The sequence below is a fragment of the Microcebus murinus genome, chromosome 6 (genome assembly GCF_040939455.1).
Source record: "Microcebus murinus isolate Inina chromosome 6, M.murinus_Inina_mat1.0, whole genome shotgun sequence".
In the NCBI taxonomy this organism is placed as follows: domain Eukaryota; kingdom Metazoa; phylum Chordata; class Mammalia; order Primates; family Cheirogaleidae; genus Microcebus; species Microcebus murinus.
The window spans coordinates 68,346,282-68,363,441 of NC_134109.1; the positions used below are offsets into that span (position 1 = coordinate 68,346,282).

General features: G+C 41.6%; 1 long non-coding RNA gene across 1 annotated transcript in view; it reads right to left on the minus strand.

The window, feature by feature from the left end:
• Positions 1–215: 215 nt before the first annotated feature.
• Positions 216–17,160, minus strand: part of LOC105866610 (uncharacterized) — a 52,019-nt gene continuing 35,074 nt past the window's right edge. Inside the window, exon 4 of the long non-coding RNA XR_001151960.3 lies at positions 216–2,061. This is a non-coding gene — a long non-coding RNA (uncharacterized LOC105866610). The remainder of the gene's footprint in view (positions 2,062–17,160) is intronic.

The following is a 17,160-nucleotide window of genomic DNA, read 5'->3' on the forward strand; positions in this document are numbered from 1 at the left end:
TAAAAAATAAAATTAAATTACCTAGTGCTGATGTTTTGGTTCTATCTATCCTGTTCTGGGCATAACTTATTGGGCATAACAAGGCTCTAGGACTAGAGTTTTCAACAGCCAGGCTGACACACTATAGACATTGCAGCAACACGTCCTCATAGTGACATTATGATATATTTATCTGGAAAGATCCTGCCTGTCAGCATGGCTGTGTTTCAGTGAGAAGCCTGGGCTCTAGCCACCCACGCCCAGGTGACATTCTTCCTCTGCCAGTGGGGAGGGTGGTGGCTACTGGGAAAATGGAGATGCAGGGCAAAGGTGCCCTGTGACCTTGGTGGACATGTCTATGAGGCTGATGGACACTTTCCTCTGAGCACCTTTCTCTGCTAAGAGACCTACACTGACCCCATTCAGAGTTATAGAAAAAGTTTCAATCTTTGACCTTTTTTTTCCAGATTCCATGGAATTTAGTGTATAGTGGTATAGGAAATTAGAAATATTTCACCCCAAAATATATTCCTTTCACATATTTGGGGATGGCTGCCACAGAAGTGATACTTACAAGGCTGTCTTTTGCGGGAGGAAATTTGCATCTGTGGACAATCTCCATTAGAGCAGCCAGGTCTTTCCTTACCCAATCCACAAAAGACTGACTGAGAGGCTGAAACTTTAAAGTTCTGAAAAGAAACATTTACCATCTGTTCTCTCTGAGGGCTGCTACCTGTGAGGCTTTACCTGCGTGACAGGACCACCCTTGCCAGCTAAGCTTCCCTTCTCGCTGCCATAACCTGTCTTGCCTCCCAAAACCTATTAGGCTACAATCCAAGCCCCCATTCTTTATGGACCTCTGTACCTCATACAGGAGCTGAATGTTCATTCTGAAGTTTCCAGTGATACACATTAAATAAAATTTATGTGTCTTTTTCTCCAATTAGTCAATCTGCCTCATGTCAGTGATTTTCCAGTGAACCATTGCAGGCCAAGGGCCCTGGGTCCCTACAGTAGTGAACATTAGATGCCCTAGAATCAAACTAAGGTGCTCAGACCCTGGCTGCTCCCTCCTCACTGTGTGAGATCAAGTAAGTTATTTAACTTCTCTGGATCACAACCATTTTCTCTAAAATTACAGTGTTAACTGAAGAAAATTGACAAGGTTCTGATCTTCTCCTTTGCCCAAAAAATTCCTTTCTAAGGGAGCCTGTTGAGTCACGCCTACAAATGATAAGATCTCAGTAAACAGGTTTTTATGATGTGATTTACTTCCCAACCTGATTCCAGTAAAGCGTCACATAAAAGGTAGAAGACCCTTATCCTAACTCAAGCATTTCTTTCTCCTGATTCATATTCTTTTGGACACAGCCTAACTCTTTCAGCCAATTGTCTATTAAAGAATCCCTAAATCTACCTGTCACTTGTAAGCCACCAATTTGAAATGTCACATGCTTTGGGGCCAAACCAATGGATGCCTTCCATGTATTGACTTATGGCTTTACCTGTAATTCTTGTCTCCCCGAAATGCATAAATCCAAACTGTAACCTGGCCATAGCAAGTTCACTTCCTCAAGCTTTCTTGGGTTGGCTCTGGGCCATGGTCCTCAAATTTGGCTCAGAATAAACCTCCTTAAATTCTTTTACAGAGTGTATCTTCTTATCTGTGGGCAGCTCATAAATCTGCAAAGGAGAGCTTTATTTCTCACAACGGGTTGCAGCCTGTGGGTGGCCATCCTGGCAGGCCGGGAAACAGAGCTCCAGGCAGAACCCAGAGATGGCAGCTTGGAGGGATGCACAACAGAAACAGGAATTCATGCCGAGCGACATGGCCAAACACACATATTAAACAAGCTATAGGAGGAGTCATCAATATTATGAAAGAAGACACATGTGTATGCACAATCAAGCTTCATGCCCCTCTATGGGGTCCGTGTTCAGAACTGGCCGCCCTCTGCATGTCAAAAGGTGAAACAAGGACATGAATACTCTCTCTGCACAAGCTCCGAAGACTCCATGGTTGCTGTTCTCCCCTCAGGAAAGAAGGCTGGTCTGGATCATGAGACTGGTTTCTGTTTGGCCCTTAGGGAAAAAGCATGATGGCCGTTAGCAAGGGAGGAAGCGTAATGAGAGGTCTGACCTCCCATCCTGTCATGGCTAGAATTCAGTTTTACGGTTTCTTGGGGTCCCCTTGGCCCAGAGGGAGTCTGTTGAATCACCAGGAGCTTAGGATTTTATTTTAGTTCACAAGAGATAGTATCAAAACCTTACATAATTGTTGGACATATAAAGAACATAAAACCACTTAAAAACATAAGACCGCAACAAATTTTAGTTACTATTGTTGTGTCCAAGAATTCTGTATCCCAGAACAGAATGTCAGAGTAACAAGCTCACACCAACATTAGCAACAAATGGAGGTTTGCTTAAGCTAGCTCGAGCTAGGGTCCAGGTCCCCAGAGCACCAGCTCAGTGGTCTCTTTAGACCAGGACCCTTGGCAAGGTTTTAGCACAGGTTTTATACTTTGAGTTGTGCAACTCAGGTTACTGGTTACAAGTGTTATCCGGAGCCCACCCAGCACCCACACATCCCACTCAACCAAGCTGTTCACGCACTGATCATGCAGGCCGTGTATTGATTTATTGATTGGTTGGCCAGGTCCCAGGGACTTTGTATTACCTTATCAGGTACTGCCTTACCAGTTTCCTCCCTGGGGCCTTGTTTGTTCTCTCTTTTTTTTTTTTTTTTTTTTTTTTTTTACTTTGTAGAAGTCTATCATGGCTTCAGTCAGGCTAAGTGGCAAGCAAGCAAGCAAATTACAAAAGCTAAGGAACAGAAGCCAAGGTAGCGGTTAGCTTGCATCCCACACTATTATGATATAAACTACTTGTTTTCTCACTTTCCAACAAACTAATTAGCCATGTACTGTCTCCAAGGTACGTTTTAAATTTTTTCTTGCACTTGTCACTGTATTTCATTTCAATCAACATTCTTAACATCATCAAGTCACAGAATGTTTTTTGCTGTCATCTTATCTTTGACTACTTATTGGTCACATATTCAGGTAGGCCAGGCAGAAATGTTGTAAGCCCTGATGTTCTCTAGCTTACAGGCACCAGATCTCCTCAAAATATTTAAGAAAAGGTATCCTAGCCCACATGCTGTGGAGAACTGTGCTCTTTTACCTATGACTTCTATCAGACCAGACCCCTAGTCCTGATCCCAAATGACAAGCTATATTGCATCACTGTTCCCTGGTACCTATCTTCAGAGACATGGAGTGAACCATCTAGCCCACCACACATAACTGTTATTGGCCCAAACCCCAAGTTACCTTAGGGCATCATTTCCATCAGCCAGCCACTAGGTAAGCTGGACCAGAAACAAAACCACCAAGCTAAGGTCCTGGACAAATCCTAAATCAGATGAGTGAGGGAACATCACTACCAGTAATATGGCAAATAAATAATATGTACTGTCAAGCATAGAATCTATAAATATAAGAGAAAGAGAAAAGAAACATGAAATACGATTTGCTTCTATTAACAACTTTCCTTAAGCACCAATGAATCATATCTTCCTTTCTTCCTTTTGAAAATGTAGAAGAGAGCTGTCACCCAGGAAAGAGTGAATGGGGGAAGCAAGAGCACCAGAGAAGAGATGTCGCCCCTTCAGAATGTTGAGACAGTGACAAAGGAAGAGGAGAGATTTGAACAAACTAATTGAGGAGATTTCACTTAATCCATGAGACATGCGCCAGACCTGCACAGCAAGTGTGGTGAAATACATCCCTCATAGTAGATACTAGTTTGCTAGCAATGGGCCACGTCAGCCCACCTGTGTCTTGAGCTGCACGTCAAGTTCCCAGGCACCCAAGCATTTCTCAGCTGTTCTGCCTCAAGGCACTCTCTAAAGCTGGAGGAATTGGTTCCATCCAAGAGCAGGCTCAGCCCTCAAGTACAGAAGAGTTAACACTCCCAGAGACAACATTCAACCAATTAGGGATGGGGAGTGGCAAGCTAATGACCCAGCCTCCTGAATTTCAGAAAGACAATGCTGACATCCATTCTTTATGGATCCTCAAAGAGCCCCCAGCAGAATACAGCTCTGGCTCCCACAGCAATAAACACCTCGGGCATGCACTCTGGGTTAGCTCTCCTTTTCCCATCTCCTTCTTCCTACTTCCTTTCTCCAGTACCCTGGAATTACCTCTCAAATGAATTAATTACCTCTAATGCTTGCCTCAGGCATGGTCTTTCAGGGGAATGCCCAAATTAAGACATTACTGTATTGGGTTGAATAGTATCACACCCCCAAAAAATTTATGTTCACCCAGAATCTGTAAATGCACATTTGTTTGGAAATAGAGTCTTTGCAGATGTCACCAAGTTAAAATGAGTTCATGCTGGATTAGGATGGGCTATAACCCAATGGCTGGTGTCCCTTTAAAAGACGGAAATTTAGACACAGACACACAGAGAAGAACACCATCTGACAACAGTTACAGAGATTGGAGCAATACATGCATACACCGCGGAGTGCCAAGGATTGTTGGCTACCCCTAAATTGTGGGAGAAGCATGGAACAGACTCCCTGAGATGCCTCCAGAAGGAACCAACTTTGCTGATACCTTGATTTCAGGCTCCTGGTTTCCAGAACAGTGAAGGAATAATTTTTGTTCTTTGTTGCCATCAGCTTGTGGTACTTTGTTATGGCAGCCATAGTAAACTAGTACAATACCCTCAAGTGTATTAGTCAGGGTCCTCCTCAAAACTCAGGAGCCCTGCAAATATTTTAAAACAGAAGGATTTTATGACAGGGAACCGATTCCATGAGAGAAGCTAAAGAGGGAAAAGGGAAGCAATCCAGAGAGGAGCAGTATTAGGAAGCTGCTGCCACACCTAACTGGAGTGTGGAGCCGTTGGCAATGTTTCTAGAACCCCAGGTCACCTGGAAGGATCTGAAACTATATCTTGCCTGCTACGTGAGAGCTGGAGGCAAAAGAGGAGCAGGGGTGTCATCCAGAGACAGTTCCTGTGTCACAGAGCAGAAAGATGATGGCTGCATCTGAAAGCAACCTGAGCAAGGAACCAAACCAACAACCCCACTCCAACCCCACAAGATTCAAAGAATAGAGTTCGAGCTCTTCTTTTTAAAATAAAATACTAGGATCCATGCTAGCTCTGGTACAAGGTAAGATCTGACGGATGAAACACACTATGAAAAAACAGTGTCAGACAGTAATGATCATGGCAGTACAAAGAATGGGAAGCCCTTCATGAGTCAGGTCTCTGTAAAGCCCTGTCCAAGCAAGGGAATGATTGAATCTTCTTCCATCTCCACTCAGCAATCTTCTCTATAGGTATTCAAATAATTCAATTTCACTCTTTTGTAGATGACATAGTAATCTTTCTCCAGGGAATTTATCCTAAAGAAGGAAAAGGGGCTTTGTGCAAGAAGATGCTCATCATATATGTATAATAGACAAGATTGCAGTAGATAAAAGAGATGCAAATTACAAAGTACCAAAATTCTATTCAATATGAATACAGAAGTCATTAACTATGCTATATCCATGCAGTGGAATATTTTCCAGCCATTGAAAAGGACTTTAAGAGCCCCAAATTCACTGAACACAGCAACTGAAAGTTGACCAAAAAAAGCAGAAATGGCTGATAAACATGAAAAAGTAAAATCTCCAGAGTTTTAAAGTGAAAATTAAAACTAGAGATACTTGCTGGTGTCACATCTACAGGACAGAATAAGATGCAGTTATTAACAATTGCACTATTTAAGTTCTCACTTCCGAAGTGTGAGCCAAGCATAGAGACTTCCTTCCAAAGCACAGTATGGATAAAGAAACATTAAAAGAGTAATTTTACAGTGGGAAATCTGACAAACACTACCTTAGCCAGATGATAAAGGTCAACAGTGATAAATCAGGTTGATAGTATGTAACCTTGATATAAATGGCAGTTTATTTCTGTGATCTTCCACCAAAAACCCATAATTCCAGTCTAATCATGAAAAAACATGAGACCAATCCCAATAAAGGGACACTCTGCAAAATGCATGGCTACAATCCCTCAGAAATGTCAAGGTCATCAAAAACAAGCAAAGTACCAGAAACTATCACAGCCCAAAAGAACCTAAGGAGACATGACAATCAAATGTAACATGGTACCCTGAGTAGGATCCTGGATCAGAAGATCCGAGGAAGGATATTAGGTAAAAACAAACAAATAGCAATGGTGATATAGCAACTCTTATATATTCCTGGATAAAGCTGGAACCCATCCTATTAAATGAAGTATCTCAAGAATGGAAAAACTAGCACCACATGTACTCACCAACAAATTGGTATTAAGGGATCAACACCTAACAGGACATAGAGGAGTAACATTTATTGGGTGTAGGGAGGGTGGGAGGGGGGAGGAGGGGATGGGTGTATACAAGCATGAGTAAGATGTGCAAGGTTTGGGGGATGGACATGCTTGAAGCTCTTACTCGAGGGGGGAGGGGGGCATGGGCAAAGTAAGTAACCTTAACACTTGTACCCCCATAATACACTAAAATAATAAATAAATAAACCAAACAAATAAAAAATAACAACGTAATAAACTATGGACTAGAGTTAATAATAATGTATCAATACCAGTGCATCAACTCTAAAAAAATGTACCATACTAATGTAAAATATTAGTTATAGGTAAAATTGGGTATGGGGTATATCTTAAATTATACCAAAAAACAAATCTCATTTAAAAGTAACAATAATAACACTATAAATGGAAAATTCCTTGATAGAGAAGAACACTGTATATTATCAACTTAAAAAAGGTTAGACTACCTTATATATAGCAGAATACCATTCTAATTATAGAAATATATATTTGCATGAACAGAAATCTTTGGAAAACTACACTAAAATTTTAATGGTGGCTGTCACTAGTAATTTCAATTTTTTGTTTGCTTAATTGTAATAAACAATAAATGATGTTTACTAAAATATTCTTAATGCCATCATGAAATGCATATACTGTTTTATGTTAACTGATATAGTATCTCAAAGATGATGTCCAGTGTCATACCAACTATTCAAATATATATTTTATATATGGAAACATACACACAAATTTGTGTGTGTGTGCATGTGTATACATTTATCCAAAGAAAATTTATACTAATGAAAATTATTTATTCAAAGATATCTTATAGCCTACTAGCTAATTTTTTCTTCTGTTTTTCAACATTCTATAAATCTTCTACATAAGGATATATTTACAAAAGTAAGCTTGTTTTTAAAACATTCACCTTGGAAAAGATTAAGCTGAAAACAAGGGGTTTGCTGAATGTCTGCCATTGATCAGTGCGCTTAGACTATGGGGAAATAATTCTAGGTATAAAAGTAATCTATTCTTATCCTAAAAAGGAACTTAAATGTAGAACATGTAAATGAGAAAATTAACACTGTTGAGAATTCTACCACCCCAAATCATCATCCTTAATGCCTAAGCATATTTCCTTCCACTAGTTTTCTGGCTGTTCACAAAGTGCTGTTCCTTTAACAGAATTGGGATGGGGCTGTTTAGAACTCATAATGCTTCCTTTCCATGACTCTTTTCTCTGTTTTCATGTTGGTAAGAGTTTCAGGATAAACTGTTTACATTTGTTTATGGACAGCCTAGGATTGTGAGGCCCAGGAGTATCAGACACATGGCTCTCTGGACACCGGGCAGAGCAAACTTACTGGACAGTTACTATTTGTCCAGCATCCATTTCCCCATCACCTGGCAACAGTAAGCAGCACTTCTTGAAGGGAACCCCTGCTCCCATGGGCAGGCACCATGGTTGGTGTGGGACAGTCCCCACCTCAGCTTAAGGAGTGCTAAATGCCCAATGCATAAACCAACCAGGCCATTCAATTTTGATGGGACCAATGATAATTTGTTACAATCCAAAGAATATAAAGTCCAGGACATCTGTTGAAAATTTTGAGATAAGACTATCTCTCTTTCTTACAGAATATTTACCTTTAACAAGGGGATTCTAAATATTCCCAAAAGATGAGTCTGTGACAGTGATAAGATAGGAAGTGGGTGACCACGTGGGGTATTTGTTTGGTGTATTGACCTCTGCATACTGCTAAGGTGAGTCCAGCCTCTATTAATTAAGGGGGTACCAGTGTTTTGTTTTTGTTACATGGATATCTTGTGAGATGCTTCAGTCAGGGCTTTTCATGTGCCCTCAGCAGAATAGTGTTCATTGTGCCAATAAGGAGTATGGGTTTCTTTATTTCAAAATATTAATTAAGGGGGTACAAGTGCTTTTGTTACAAGGATATCTTACATAATGCTTCAGTCAGGGCTTGTTGTGTGCCCATCACCAGAATGCTATTCATTGTACCCAGTAGGTAAGTTTTTATTGCACGCACACCCTCCAGTCCTCTCGACTTCATGGTTTCTAATGTCTATTATGTCACTCTGTGCCCATATGAACCCAGCTATTAACTCCCATTTGTTAGTGAGAACATATGGTATTTGGTTTTCCATTCCTGAGATACTTCAGTTAGTATAATGGTCTCCAGTTTACTCCAGTTGCTGCAAATGACATTATTTCATTCCTTTAATGGCTAAGTAGTACTCTATGGTATATATTCACCATACTTTCTTTATTCACCCATGTATTGAAGGGCACTTAGGTTGATTCCACATCTTCCAATTGTGAGTTGTGCTACAATAAACATTCAAGTTCAGGTGTCTTTTCGACAAAATGACTTGATTTCTGTGGGGTAGGTACTCAGCAGTGGGATTGCTGGATTGAAAGGCAGTTTTACATACATTTTTTTCTTGGAGGAATCTACAAACTGTTTTCTGTAGAGGTTGTACTAATATGAAGCCCCACCAACAGTGTAGAAACATTCCTTTCTTTCTGCATTCATGTCAGCATCTATTGTTTGTTTTCTGTTTGTTGTTTGTTTGTTTTTTAGCTTTTTAATAATAGCCATTCTGATAAGGGGAAGGTGGTATTGCCGTGTAATTTTGATTTCAATTTCCCTGATGATTAGTAATGTTGAGCATTTTTACATATGTTTGTTGGCCATTTGTCTATCTTCTTTAAAAAACTTCTTTTCATGTCTTTTGCCCACTTTTTGATAGGTTCATTAGTTTTTTTCCTGCTGATTTGTATGGTTCTTTATAGATTCTAAGTATCAGTACTTTACCAGATTTATAGTTTTTTCAATGTTTTCTCCTATTCTGTAGTTTGCCTATTAACTCTGTTGCATATTTTCTTTGCTGTGCAGAAGTTTTTTAATTTAATTAAGTCCTGTTTCTTTATTATTGTTGTTGAAATGACAGCTAAGGAAATGGATATATGGATCATGAGAAAGTTCAATGAGATCCAAAACAAAATTGCAAACCAACTCAAAGAAACCAGAAAAAAAATTCAGGAAATGAATAAAAAATTTACTAAAGAGATAGATATATTTAAAACAAACAAATAGAACTTCTGGAAATGAAAAATTCATTTAGCCAAATACAAATCACAGAGTAAAGTTTTCAGAGTAGACTAGACTAAGCAGAAAAAAGAATTTCAAGCTTCAAAGCAACTCTTTCCAATTAACCCAGTCAAAAACAAAAAACAGAGATTCCAGAGGAACAAAAAACGGTCTAGAAGAAATACAAATATAAGAATCATAGACATCCATGAGGGTGAAGAATAAAAAGCACAAGGCCTGAAAAACACATTGGAAGAAATAATTGAGAAAAACTTCCCTGATCTTCCTAGGGATTTAGACATCCATATATAAGAAGCTAAAAAAACACCTGGTACATTCATTGCAAAAGAGGATCAACAAGGCATATAGTCATCAGACTGAACAAAGTCCCCAGGAAAGAGGAACTCCAATAAGCCATGAGGTGAAAACATCAAGTAACTTATAAAGAAAAACCCATCAGATTAACAGGAGATTTCTCAAGAGAAACCTTACAAGCCAGAAGAGAATGGAGTCCTATCTTTAGTCTCCTTAAATAAAACAACTGTCAGCTAAAAACTTTGTAAACTGCTAAACTAAGATTTATAAATGAAGGAGAAATAAAGTTTTTCACAGACAAGTAAATACTACAAGATTTTGTCATTACTAGACCCCCCCTACAGGAAATGTGCAAAAGTCCATTATACACGCAACAGCACAATAGACACCAACAGGTGTAAATACACCCTAAAGTTATACTTCACAGCTCTTATAAACCAACAGCACAAGGGGGAGAGAAAACAATAAGCTGTCATTCAACATGATGAACAGAATAACATCCCACATATCAGTACTAACACTCAACATGAATAGTCTGAATGTCCCACTTAAAAGTCACAGACTGGCTGAATGGATAAAAAAAACACAACCTAAATATTTGCTGTCTCCAAGAAACGCATCTAATACATAAAGGACGCACACAGACAAAAGGTAATCAAATGGACAAAAATAATCCAAGCAAATAGAACCCAAAAATGAGCGGGTGTGGGCATTTTTAAATCAGATAAATGGAATTTAAATCAACCGTGGTTAAAAAGAAAAAAAGACAAAGATGGTCATTATATAATGGTAAAGGGAACAATTCAATAAAAAGACATAACAATCTCAAATATATATGCACATAACATAGGAGCTCCATATTTCATAAAGCAAATTCTTCTAGATGAAAGCAAAGAAATAAACAGTAACAACTTAATAATTGGTGACCTCAATACTCCACTGATTGAACTGGACAGGTCATTAAAGCACAAAATGAATAAATAAACACCAAATTTAAAAAGTACTTTAGAACAAATGGACCTAGCACTCATTTACAGAACAATCATCCTACAAACTACTGAATATACTTTTTTCCTCAGCACATGAGAGATTCTCTGAGACTGATCACATCTTATGCCACAAAACAACTATCAGCACATGCAAAATCATCAAAATCATACCATGTATCTTCTCAGACCACAGTGCAATAAAACTAGAAACCAATTCCAAGGAAACACCCAAATACACACAAAGTCAAGAAATGTAAGCAACCTGTTGCTGAATGATACTTGGGTCAATGATGACATTAAGATGGAAATCAAAAGATTCCTCAAACTCTATGATAAAGGATACAGAAGCTATAAAAATCTAAGGTATATAGAAAAAGTAGCCTTAGGGGAATAGTTCATAGACTTAAATGCCCACATCAAAAAGACAGAAAGATCACAAATTAACAACCTAACGTCACATCTCAGGGAACTAGAAAAAGATGAACAAACTAAACCCAAAGCCAACAGAAGAAAAGAAATAACAAAACTAAGAGCAGAACAAAACAAAATGGGAACCAAAAACAATACAAAAGAAAGAAAAACTTGATACTTTGAAAAGATAAATAAAATCAATAGACCACTAACCAGCTTACCAGACATAGAAGAAAAAGGACTCACTCAGATGTGAAAATACAGACTTTACAACTGATACCACAGAAATACAAAACATCATCCACAAATACTATGAAAACCTCTACACAAAAAAACTAGAAAACCTAGAGGAAATGGATAACTTCTTGGAAACATACAACCTCCCATGTCTTAATCAGGAAGAAATAGAAAACAACTTCTATTGGAACAGTCCAATAATGAGCTGTGAGATTGAAGACATAATAAAAAAGAAATCTGACAATAAAAAGCCCCTGACCACACAGATTCACGGCCAAATTCTACCAGACATACAAAGAACTGGTGGTACCTATCCTACAGAAACTATTTCAAGACAACAAGGAGAGAATCCTCCCTAATATAAATCCAGTATCACCCTGATACCAAAGCCAGGAGAAAATACACTAAAAAAGAAAATTACAGATGAATATTCCTTATGAACATAGGTGCAAAAATCCTCAACAACAAAATACTAGCAAACTAAATTCAACAGAGCATCAAAAAGATAAGCTACCATGATCAAGTTGTTCTCATCCCAGGGATACAAGGATGGTTTAACCTACACAAATCAATAAATGTGATTCACTATATAAACAGAAACAAAAACAAAGACCATATGATCATCTTAAAAGATACAGAAAAAGCATTGGATAAAGAATGGAAAAGGAGCCCAGAGTTGAGACAAGGAAACATTCTTCATTCAGCTCAGTCACTTAGGACCATCTGGGGTTCTCACCCTTCGACTAGCTGCAGCCAAACCTCAACAGACTCCACCTTCTTGTCCCTTATTCTTGCTTTCACCTTGTGACTGAGAGGCAGAGCTGCTAATGTGGTAACAGCGCCATTTTCACTTAAACCAAACCAGAGTATTTTGGCAAGCCTAGTTCTATGGTGACGCCCATCAAAACGAAGAGAGCACACACAGGTCTAGGAGGTCTGCGAGGTCACTAAGCCCGCCCCTCTTTCATCCCACTCCCATGGTTTTATATTTGGGTGGAGCAAACACCAGCATTGCTGATGTGGGCAGCCTTCCTGAGGAGATGCAGCCACTCCTGCCCTGTTGCCCTTCTTCTGCCTCCCAGGGCTGGGACAGGTAAGTGACCATTGCTATTCCAGAGGCCTGAACCCATCTTACAAAATCCCCTGTATCTGTGACCCCTGTACCCAGCACTGGTCAGGAAGTTTCCTCAGTCTGCCCCAGCTCCCATCCCACACCCAGACTTCTAAGTCTGATGCTAGATAGACACTCAACAAGGATGGCAGAAGGAAGGATGTTCCCTAAAAGGTTTCGTAGGTATTAACCTCTCTCCAGACCTCTATTGATGACCTGGAAAGTGGGTTGTTCTTAGAAAGGCATGTGGTAGAAAATGTGAAGCTACAAAAGATAAGTAATACTCAACCCTCACTCCAACCCAGGAAAAGGCAGCTCTAGGTATTTCCGATTCCTTTGAGCTTTATTTGGCTAGTATGGTTGTCAGTCCATAAAATTATTTCTTTATTGAAATATCCTCTATAATAGAAGAGAGACAAATGATTTCAGGAGTTTTGCAGGGCTTTGCCCTGAAGGAATCTGTGACCGTGTTACTTTGCATATCAAAGGCTGCTTGACCTGGGGTGGGGTGAGCATCTCAAAGGTCAGTAGCAACTGCTTTCCAAGGGATGCTGCAGTCTCAAACCAGTGGTTTTCACCTGCTCTGAATGACAAAGCAGGTGTACATGAGCCACTGGATGAGAGCTGATCAAAAAGTACTAGCCTGAGAGACAGTCAAATGTGGCTAAAAGCAATTAGCACAAGGGACACTTCCTGCTTCACTATTGACTACCTGTCTCAATCCACTATGACTAGATAAAGAATCACGGGGCCACTATATCTCTGTGTAATCTTTCTGTTAAGTAATAACTTTATCTTAGAACTTAGAAGTTTGTCTTGGAAAGACAAACTTTGTCTTGGAAGTTTGTTTTGTAACTATTTGTTCACATAGACAGAGTTAATTCAGGAATGTATAGAAGTCTTTTGAAAAACTTTCAACCTAAAATGAACTACCTGTTATGTTAATCAGTTACCTCTGGCAACTGACATCTGTACCTGTAAATACCCATGTGAAACTTCACTCCTGGCCTCACAATTGACAGGGATATTGTGGGGTCCCCCGAGTACCCTCACATTGCTTTTTTGGTATATAAATCTATAAAACTGTACCTTCGTCTAGTGTATTCTTTTATTTCTATTATTTCTCTATTCTATTATTTTCTTATCCTTTGCAATGACCCCTGCCTAAGGAACCTGATTTTTGGCTGGGAGCATAGCTAACTAACTGCCCACAGTCCCTCTCTTCTCAACTGTGCCACTTGCTCTGATTTCTGACCCTCCAACCCCAAAGCTAACCTATCCTATTTCTCAGCCCTTCATCATCCCAGTCCTGCTCCCTGGTGGTTGCTAGGACAAGCAGACAGGTAGGCTGCAGCAGCAGAGGTTGTCACAGGACCCAGTTTAAGAACCAGTGAAATTATTCAGTGCCCTCCCCACTCTAACTGCTGTCCCTGAGAGAAACCCAGGGTGCACCAGATCTCAGACGTGGCAGATGGCTGCAACCACAGCTCTCCCGTGGGCTTGGCTCCACCCTCGACTATGCAGTCCATGTTTTGCTAGCTTCCCCTCTTCCCCTGCCTTCCCAGGTCCTTGGCACCCCCACCATCCCAGAGGCCCAGAAGCCCAGCAGCACCACCCCCACCAAACCCCAGCCAAAGCCTAATTGGAAGCCATTCATCGTGCAGCCAAAACACAATTGCCTTGAACCTAGTCCCTAGGACATGGGATTTTAGAAAATCCTGGAGGCACTGATGAGGCTCAGATGGATCAGGGACACTTACTGAGAAGGAAAGAACCAGGACAGTCCTGTCCAGGATCCTCTGTGGCTCTGGCATCCTGAAGGTAGATTTTACATCCTGCATGTGTGTCTGCAGTAGGATGTGATGAAAAGCTCTGCCCCTCTTTTCTGAGAGGGGTTGAGTTCTTAGGTTTATTAGAGGCAGTTCCACCGGCAGGATCTGCTACCTGTTGACCCCAGGAGGATACTGTCTCACTGCACACCTGGACCTCAAGCACCGCCTTCCTGGGCCTTCTCTCCTGTCCACACCTGCTCCAGCTACCTCAAATCCAGTCCTCTCTTTCAGACGAGATTACGGGGGCCATGAGGCCAAGCCACACTCCCGCTCCTACATGGCCTTTCTTCAGATCTGGAATCAGGGGACACGGGAGAGGTACTTCTGAGACGGTTCCCTGATCCAAGAAGACTTCGTGCTGACGGCCGCTCACTGTTGGGGAAGGTGAGGAGGAAATTTCCACACCCTCCTGCAAATACTCCACAGAGACCACGGTCTGAACACATGTGCAGGAGGACTTCTTGGAGAAACAGGGCGGGTAAGTCCTGTTGGGGGAGAGGAAGGTTAGTGTCAGAGGCACTGCTAGGACAGAAAATCCCAGAGTGATCACGCCTGTCATATGCAGAGCCAGGGACATGCTTTGGCATGAGAATGGAAACCAAAGCAGTCTCACCTGTTTCCCCAGCGCGATGTGTTTCCTGAGAACCACTGGTGCAATTAGCAGAATGCCACCGCCTGGGGCCCTCCCTTCCCATAAGTTTCCCTCAGCTGCAGCCCTGCACTCCCTGGCTGTCTCCTGCTCTTTGTGGCTCTTGGACTGTACCCTGTGACTCCACATACACACAGCCTCTCTCTGCTCTCCGTGCAGCTCCCTAAAGGTCACCCTGGGGGCCCACAAAATCAGGGAGCAGGAAAAGAACCAGCAGGTCATCCGTGTGAGAAGAGCATTGCGCCACTCAGGGTATGATTCTTTAATTTAAAGAGATTCTTTAATGACATCATGCTGCTGCAGGTGAGGCAAAGTCCTGCTGCTCTCACTCTACTGGTCTGTTAGAGGCAAGGACCCTCAAAGACCCTCAACTCCCCTATGACTCATCCTACGCACGGACTTCGCCCTGGAAAATTCCAGCTGTAGCTCCAAAAAGAATGCAGTCCATGACGTGCTGACCACGGGATGCACCAGGGTATGCTGACTGCAATTGTTCCCGACCACCTGCTAGGTTAGAGATGAATAACCAGTCAAAAACAGGATACCGATAAGACGATGATTGGGGCTGATTAACCCAGACCCAAGCCTCATCGTCGCCACTCTATTTTTTGTTTCTACTTCCTTGTTTCTGTATGCTTATAAAACCTACTAAGAATCTAAGTAAAGCAGACCTTGACAATCATTCGCTTGGTCTCGTTTCTTTCTCTCGCCCATCTCTTTCAGGCACGGTCCCCCTCGCCCCCGCGAGTAACAGAAGGTCCCGCGGGTCGGGACAAGTGGCGCCCAACGTGGGGCTCGAGGTACGGACCTTTGTCAGGTGATGCCACGGAGTGCTCTTCGGCCGAAGGAAACCCTACAGAGACCCTCGTTCTGCCGCTCACAGAGTCGACGGTCTGGTGAGTAAATTTTTACATTGTCACCCCATCGAGATGGGCCATTCATTGTCTAAAGAGGCCGTTTTTATTAAGGATCTCAAGGCCTCACTCAGAGAGAGAGGAATTAGAGTTAAGAAAAAGGACTTAGTAAAGTTTTTTGTGTTCATTGATCGTGCTTGTCCTTGGTTTATTATTGGTGGACCTGAGATTCACCCACACAAATGGCAAAAAGTAGGTAGAGATTTAAACGATTTACTTCTGAATCAAGGCCCAGATGCCGTCCCTGGATCTGTTTTTTCATACTAGAGACTAATCAGAGATATTGTTGAAGGGGCAGATGCAGACCCCAATAAAAAACAGCTGCTCTCAGTAGCAGAATTCTGCCTCCTACCCGTGTCACGGTCTGCTTTGAGAACTTCTTTAGAGGCGACCAGAGAGTCGGCTTCTCCTAATGATCCTGAGAGACCAACATGCCCTTCCCCTCGTCCTATTCAATTTCAGTCGGCCTCGGGGAACAGCTGACAAGAGGATCCCCAGCCCCTAGACTCCTCTGAGCAACCACAGGGAGCGCAGGAGTGGACTTGTGTGCCTCCTCCGACACAATATTAAAACCTGAAGATGGTGTTCAAATTTTGCCTACTGGCTCATTTGGACCCCCACTGGCTAATATGTTCTTTTTTATTCTGGGCCGAGCCTCTTCTACTCTTGCAAGGCTCATAGTCCACCCTTCCATAGTAGATAGTGACTTTACCAGGGAGATTAACATCTTAGCCATCGCGCTTACCGGCCCTGTGTGTGTCTCTAAGGGACAGCGTTTAGCTCAGGCGTTGCCCTTGCCCCTTAATACATCCTTCCCAGCCATCGCCTCTAACCGAGGTGCTTCCTGCCCTGGCTTTTCTGATCTTTATTGGGTCCAAGCTATCACCAAAAAACGACCCACCCTGCGGTTAAAGTTAGATGGTAAACTTTTTGAAGGCCTTCTTGATTCTGGCGCCGATTCCACAGTTATTGCCCAGGACGCCTGGCCCCAATCATGGCCACTGCAGCCTTCCCTTACGCACTTACAAGGTATAGGACAGTCTAATAATACTCTCCAGAGCTTGTCCCCCGAAAAGATTCAGGCCTGTCCCCCTCACCTGTTCCTAGGTTTTGAATTATTCCCCAATAAGGTCCTCTCCCAAAAAGTACAGATCAGAAAAGACTCTCTTCAATGCCTTAATGATTTTCAGCGTCTTCTAGGCGACATTAATTGGCTTCGCCCA